The sequence below is a fragment of the Enhydra lutris genome, unplaced genomic scaffold, assembly GCF_002288905.1.
Source record: "Enhydra lutris kenyoni isolate GAN:26980312 unplaced genomic scaffold, ASM228890v2 scaffoldscaffold13, whole genome shotgun sequence".
NCBI lineage: Eukaryota > Metazoa > Chordata > Mammalia > Carnivora > Mustelidae > Enhydra > Enhydra lutris.
In genome coordinates this window covers 3,649,417-3,657,206 of record NW_019154097.1, presented here as the reverse complement: position 1 = coordinate 3,657,206, position 7,790 = coordinate 3,649,417, and the positions used below count along the sequence as shown (strand labels likewise).

Here is a 7,790-nt window from a genome sequence, read left to right as displayed (position 1 = left end):
GCCCCCGCCTGCCTCTCTGCCTACTTGTGATCTCTGTCTGTCAAATAAATAAATAAATAAAATCTTTTTTAAAAAAGAAAAAGGTTTGAATGAAAGAATTGCACTTTCAGTGTGGCAGTGACAATCTCTTACTGACTCTACTCTACTCCACAGTACCACGGCAGCTGGCTTTACTGAGAAAAAGAACCTGAGTGCAGGTTTGGTTACTCAGCCTAAGAAGGACTTGTGGGCTAGGTTGAGGGCAAAAATTGAAAAGCCCTTGAAAAACTAAAAGGCTGGGAAAATTAACTAATTCAAGTATTAACTGAGTGCCTTTAAGTACAAGGCTAAACAACACAGAAGATTCAAAGTACACAATCAGTCTAAAAGGAGAGAGAAAATATGGATACAAAAACAAGGAAGTAACTATCATGAGAACAGTACACACCAAATGTTATACGAGTTGAAGGTAAGGTCACTTCCTATTAGGGTGAGCAGAAAAAGCTTTATGGAGGAGACAACTTTGAAAGACTGGTAGGTTTTCAACAGGTTAAGTTCAGAGGGGAAGGGGAAATACCTTCTAGAATCAGGATAAAAACAATGGCATGAGTAAAAGCCCAACCGTGAGAAAGGCCATATATATTTTTGAGAAACACTTTGTAGCTCATTTGGCAGGTACATAAAAGGACATGGAAGGGAATGACAGAAAATAAACCTGGAGAAAGTAATCTAATCTGGGGCAAAAATGGGCCCCCAGGTACAGAGCAGGCACTCAAACAATACTGAATGAAATACTAAACAATGAGGATTTCTGGTCCTGGATTGAAATCCTGTCTTTAAATCCAGAATACAGGGAGAACTTTATCAGCCTGAGAAAAAAGGAAAGAGAATTCAAACCATTTTTTTTTTCATGGCTTAGTTACTTTTTTCTTTGAAAATCTTAAATTATCTCCGCTTTCTTGGGCTGCCTTAGAGCAGTTCCCAGTGGAAACACTAAGGAATCACAGAAAGTACATAGTCATAAGAAATTTCAGTGGCAGAACAAAATTTGGCCCCTCTTAGCACATGCTGGATACCAAAGCACTGGGACTCAACCAAACCCCCTGTAAGATGGGTAATATAGCCAGTAATGACAGCCTAAGGCTGTGTATCTTGCTGGAAAGAACTGACTGTCCACTCTCAAAGCTCTAGAATGAAGATGGCCTCCAGCCTAACTGGGCTGCTTGAAGGAAAGTCAAACCATGTTCTCAGTTTCTTGCTCACAAAAAATACACTTTCAGAAGGAAACTTCTTCTAGTCACTGCACTCCTTAGCCAAGAGACCAAAGGAGAGAGTTTCCCAACACTAGTGCTGATGATAGTACTTATCTCTGGGAAGGAAAAATCTAGATACTGCCAAGATTTTAACTGGGACTTTGGTTTGAAATTTCTCTCTCTCTCTCTCTCTTTCTCTCTCTCACACGCACACATACACACACACATGCACACAGTCTTCAAAAAATCCAGCATGAAAGGATATAACATTCCACTGCAAGTAATGGTCTTTAAGATTTAAGTAGGGGAGGAGAAGGGAGTGAAATTATATTTGCTTGTATGCATGAATATCCAGCTTCACAGTTCAGAGGGAATGTGTTAAAGGGTAAAATCAAGAAAATTATAAGGAATTCAATCTTACGTACTCTGCTGCTCTCCCCAGCCCAAATAGGTCCAGTGACCTAAGAAAACCGCAAGTGGTAGCAAAAAAAGAAGAGTGACAGAGACAATTTTAGGAATAATTCAAAGACCATTTCCCCATCCCACCAATGATTATACACCTCACCTTGCTTGAACCTGCCCTACTTGTATTCCATTAATTTTACATAACATGTAGAGAGCCTTCTGCCTTCTATCAGGGATGAGACAAATCTAGAAAATACCATTGCTCTAATTCACTATATAGAGAATAACAAAAAACTGCTTCTACACTTTTTAAAAAAGTTTTATTTATTTAACCATTTGTCTGTTGAAGGGCATCTCAGCTATGCCTTCATCAGAAAGGATAAATACCCAACTCTTTATCAACATGGACAGGACTGGAGATTATGCTGAGCGAAATAAGTCAAGCAGAAAGAGTAATTATCATATGGTTTCACTTCCTTGTGGAGCATAAGGAACAACATGGAGGACATTAGGAGAAGGATAGGAAAAGTGAATTGGGGGAAACTGGAGGGGGAGATGAACCATGAGAGACTGTGGACTCTGAGAAACAAACAGAGTTTTGGAGGGGAGGAGGGGGGGGGGATGGGTGAGCCTGGTGGTGGGTATTAAGGAGGACACATATTGCATGGAGCACTGGGTGTGGTGCATAAACAATGAATACTGGAACACTGAAAAAAAAAATAAAATAAAATTACATTTTAAAAAAAAAAAAAAGCTTTATTTATTTGAGTAATTCCGACACCTAAGGAGGAGCCCAGAATCGTGACCCTGAGAAGCAAGAGTCACACACTCCTCTGACTGACACAGCCAGGTGCCCATGCTTTTATGCTCTTTTAAAACTCCTTCTGGCCTAGGACTCAGAACATTATCATTTAGGAGCTAATATACCTTTCCTTATTCAAAATGACAAAAATTCAACCTCTTTCTAAGAAATCCTTCCTATCTCTTCATTCACCAAACCTGAGCCTACCATAGTATTTCCATGAGACTCTCAAACCTGATACAGTGGAAAAGAGAGTGATTTCCTTGTTTAGGAGTGATGATGTCTAGTTTTGATGCTCTCTATTGAAAATTAAAAGGCCAAAGAATGGCATTAACATCTAATCTTCCAAGTAATAAAACACTGTAGCCTTCTGCTCAGAATCATTTTTTCAAATGCCTGCAAAATTTATTTATTTATTTTTTTTTTTTAAAGATTTTATTTATTTGACAGACAGAGATCACAAGTAGGCAGAGAGGCAGACAGAGAGAGAGGGGGAAGCAGGCTCTCCACCGAGCAGAGAGCCCGATGCGGGGCTCGATCCCAGGACCCTGAGATCATGACCTGAGCTGAAGGCAGAGGCTTTAACCCACTGAGCCACCCAGGCGTCCCCAAATGCCTGCAAAATTTAATAAAATCCATTAAAATACAGAGGCTTTGAATGATGAGAGAAAACTGAACATTTTCTACTCATTTTTCAAAATAAAAAATTCAATGTTAATTACATTTAAATCCTATTCCATATTCAAAACTGAATTTGAGGCAACTAATGTCACACACACACACACACACACACACACACACACACACACACACTAAAAATAGGTCTTTATCCCAAGAAACAAGGAGTAATTTAGCTTCATAATTAAGAATATGAGAACTCAAGCCAAAGCTAAGTTCTTCTAGCTCTGCCACTACTCTTTAAAAGGTTATTATAGATATTTTTTCAACTGTAATATAAGAATATTATGAGTCTCATTGTTACCGAAGGATTATAAGAGAAAAATGCATGTAAAGAAACTAGTACAGGCCCCTGGAATGGGGCAAACAATTGGCATTTCTTGTTGTTGTGTCATGTTGCCAAGTTTTTGCTTCCTTATACGTTCCTAATAAATAGGTAGCAGGAAGATCCACACACTGATAACCCTAGTATCTGCTAAGGGATTGTCTATGTTTGGGTTAGAAAGTCCTCAAAGAAAGAAAAAAAAGTCCTCAGAGTTCTAAGGGTGCAGTTCCCTTGAAAATTTGCTATTAAGACTCAAAATTCTGGAAGCGTTGAATGATGCCAACAGAAGCTGGTTTCATTACCTGAGCTAACTCCCAATCCTGGAGATCAGGGACTACTAGTCAGTCACAGTTCAGGTGTAGAATATAATGATTCAACAATTCCATACATTACTTAGTGCTCATCATGTTAAGTTTACTCTTAATCTCCTTGACCTATTTCACCCATCCCCCATCCACCTCCCCTCTGGTAACCATCTGTTTGTTCTCTATGGTTAAGAGACTGTTTTTTAGGAGCACCTGGGTGGCTCAGTCGGTTAAAAGTCTGCCTTTGGGGTGGGGAGGCCTGGGTGGCTCAGTCAATTAAGCAGCTGCCTTAGGCTCAGGTCATGATCCCAGGGTCCTGGGATCCAGTGCTGCATGGGGTTCCCTGCTCAGTGGGGAATCTGCCTCTTCCTCTCCCTCTGTCCCTGCCCCCCACTTGTGCTCTCTCACTCTCTCTCAAAATCTTTTTTTTTTTTTAGTTTATTTTTTAGTTTATCTCTTTATTTTTCCTTTGTTTTGTTTCTTAAATTCCACATATGAGTGAAATCATATAGTATTAAGCATGGGAGAGAAGAATCAGATTTGTCACTTTAAAAAGAGAATGGTGGTACAGTGTGGCCGAACGTTTGTAGGGTAGATGGACTGGAGGCTGGTGTCAGGGAGGCTGGTAAGGAAGCTACTGCACTCACCTAATGATTGCCCGAACCAGGAAAGTTGCAGAGGGAGTGGAGAGATAGATTCATGAGATAAAATCAAGGGCTTTAGTAAGTAATTAAATGCAGGAGGTGAGGAGAATAAAGCCTAAATAATACTGCTTAGGTTTTCAGCTTGAGCTACTGGGTGGATATGATATCATTAAGAAGAGAAATATGAGAGTGGCAGACTAAAGGAAATGATGAATTCAGTGTTAGATTACTGGCTTTGAGGTATCTACGAAGTATTTTAAATGAATATGTCTGAGAAGACAGCTGGATATATGGTTGTGGAGCTGAGGAAAGATATGTGAAGTCTTAAGTTTTTAGAATACAAGCTGCCATGAAGACAGAGATTTTTCTGCTTTGTTCCTTTCTATATCCTTAGTGCCTAAACAGTGCTTGGCACGAAACAGCAACTCAACAAATATTTGTGAATTAATGGATAAAAATTATAACGTAAGTAAGAAAAAACAATGAGGCAGGGGTCCCTGGGTGGCTCAGTGGGCTAAGCAGCCAACTCCTGACTTAAGCTCGGTCATGTTCTCAGGATCCGGAGATTGAGCCCTGCAACAACCTCCACCCTCAGCAGGGAGTCTGCTTGGGATGCTCTCTCTCCTTCTACCTCTGCCCCTCCACCCCCCACTCTCTCTCTCTCTCCTTTTTGCAAGAATGCAAAGTGGCAGGCCACTATGGAAAATAAACTGGGTATTTCTTATTAAGTTTTATATATAATCATAAAACCCAGCAATCCCTCTCATATGTATTTACCCAAGAAAAATAAAACGTTCACATAAAATCCTATACATGAATGTTCACAGTTGGTTAATTCATATTCACTAATAACTGTAACATAAATGCCCATCTGCTGAATAAACAAACCATGATATATCCATATAGCAGAAGGCCATTCAGGAATAAAAAGGAATGAACTGACACACACAGATAAATCTCGAATGCAGTATGATTAGTGTAACAAGCCAGACTCAAAAAGCTACATATAATATGATTCCACGTATATGACTTTCTGAAAAATGCAATACCATAGGGGCAGAAAACAAATTAGGGTTTTCAGGCCAGGAATGGGAGAGGTTGACTAAAAAGGGGTCTAGAAAACTTTTAGGGTTGATGGAACTGCTCTATATCTTAACTATGGTTATGGTTACAAAATTGTATGTATTTGTCAAAACTCATATAACTGTACACTAAAAGGTAGAATTTTACTGAATGTAAGTTATACCATAATAAATCTGACTTAAAAAAAAAAAAAAAAAAAAAAGGAGGAGTCCATGAAGGAGGCTGTGAAGAAACCAAAGAGAGGAAAACAATGGTGGTGTGGTCTCTGAATCAGAAAAAACCAAGGTTTCAAGGAGGCAGTGATTAACAAGTGTTAAGCGCTGCAGGGTAGTCAAACAAAATAAAACTGAAAAAGGCCTACTGGATTTAGAAACAAAAAGGTTAATAAAAACTTCAATAGACATTTTAATGAATGAAAGCTGGAGTATAGACTGTTAAGAAGCAAATGGAAGCACATACAATGGAATAAGGAGACATCAAGAGATTCTGTAATTCATACAGTAAAACACTGAATGTGAGCAAGATGGTAGACACTGCTTATCACAGATGCCAAAACGAAGCAAGCAAGGAACAATCACCAAATGTGTTACAGAAAAAACTGAGTACATTAAGAGCTTCTTACAGAACCAGCAACATTCTCAAATTGGGCATTCACACATATCAAATGTGTGTCAAATTGACAATTATAATGAGCATGCTAATGTTTCCCACCTCCATAGAGCCTCAAACCTCTTCAGTTCACATATTTAACAAGTGAATAACCAATTACCCTGTAGCTCAGTGGCACCTGATGCTAAGAGTCAGGCAGTCTAGAAAACTAGAGCCTCCACTGGCAATGACATTGTATTTACAATGTTATGAGCTTTGTGCAGATTAACTTTACCAAGTTCACCTGAAGCCCAAAACCACTGAACTCCCAACACTTCAAACAGAAACTACAAGACCATTCCAAAATTCCTCTCTACTTTATCTCCCATTTCCAATCTGTCATCAAACTCAATAGTTAATTCCACTTAAGTCTCCTTCCTACTGTCCCTTCCTCCTAGGTTTCACAGTCCTTATCAAGGAACTCGTTACCTCATGCCTGAATTATTACAGATTTTGGCTGAACTTATGACCTTCTAATCTCTGTCCCATTCAATCTACTCAGCAGATGGCAACTAATTTTCCTAAATCCAGCTTCTAATCACATCATCGCCCTTTTAATAACTTATAACCTCTCACTATGTATAAAAGAGTGTATTTATCTTTCCAGCTTTCGAGTCCTCTATAATCTGATACCAAATAATATCAAAACACACTGTCAACCACTCACCCAAAACAAAGTCGTTATTGGCAAACAGGTCACAGTTCCTGTATCTGCCACACTTGGGAGATAGAGGAATGAGCCTGATTTCCCCTATTTGCCCCTCAACTTCTGAAGCTGGAAGGTCCTTCTTTTCCACTGCTTGTTGGTGTAATAGAAATGGTTTTGAGTTTTGGAACCAGATAATCCTAGGTCCAAAGCCATCATTAGTAGCTGTGTGACCTTAGGCAGGTTAACTTCTCTGCCCTTGTATTCGTCATCTGTAAAAAATGAAGAGTAATACCACTTACCTCTCAAATTTGCATAAATATTGAAAATCATGTATGTAGCATTTAACTCCATGTGCTAGATGAATGATAATTACTCAGTAAATGTTCCCTGTTCTCCCTTATTTGGTTGGTACCCATTCTTAAGTTCCTTTTAAACATCTTTCCTTACACAATGCTCAATGACTCTAGTACAATGTCTCTTATCAAAACAAAAGCCATTTGCCCGTTTCCTTAAAAATTAAACACATATCTACCCATATGATCCAGCCATTCCACCTCCAGATATTTAACCTAGAGAGATGAAAACATATCATCAAGCTGATGTTCATATTATTCATAATAACTAGGAAAAACCCAAGTGCCTATCAACAGATGAGTTGATAAAAAAAAATGTGGTATATCCATAATAGAAAACTACTCAGTAGGGGCGCCTGGGTGGCTCAGCGGGTTGCGCCGCTGCCTTCGGCTCAGGTCATGATCTCAGGGTCCTGGGATCGAGCCCCGCATCAGGCTCTCTGCTCAGCAGAGAGCCTGCTTCTACCTCTCTCTCTGCCTGCCTCTCTGCCTGCTTGTGATCTCTCTCTGTCAAATAAATAAATAAAAAATCTTTAAAAAAAAAAAAAAAAGAAAACTACTCAGTAATAAAAAGAAATGATTTACTGGTAAACCCAATAAAATGGCTGAGTAACAGAAGCCAGATACAAAAGAATATATGGTATGTGGTCCCATTTATATAAAACT

The 7,790-nt window shown here is 39.1% G+C and overlaps 1 protein-coding gene across 1 annotated transcript in view; it reads right to left on the bottom strand.

The window, feature by feature from the left end:
* The window catches only part of LOC111145919 (unc-13 homolog B), a 213,794-nt gene that overhangs the window by 105,162 nt on the left and 100,842 nt on the right, over positions 1-7,790 (bottom strand). The gene's annotated exons all lie outside the window — the stretch shown is intronic.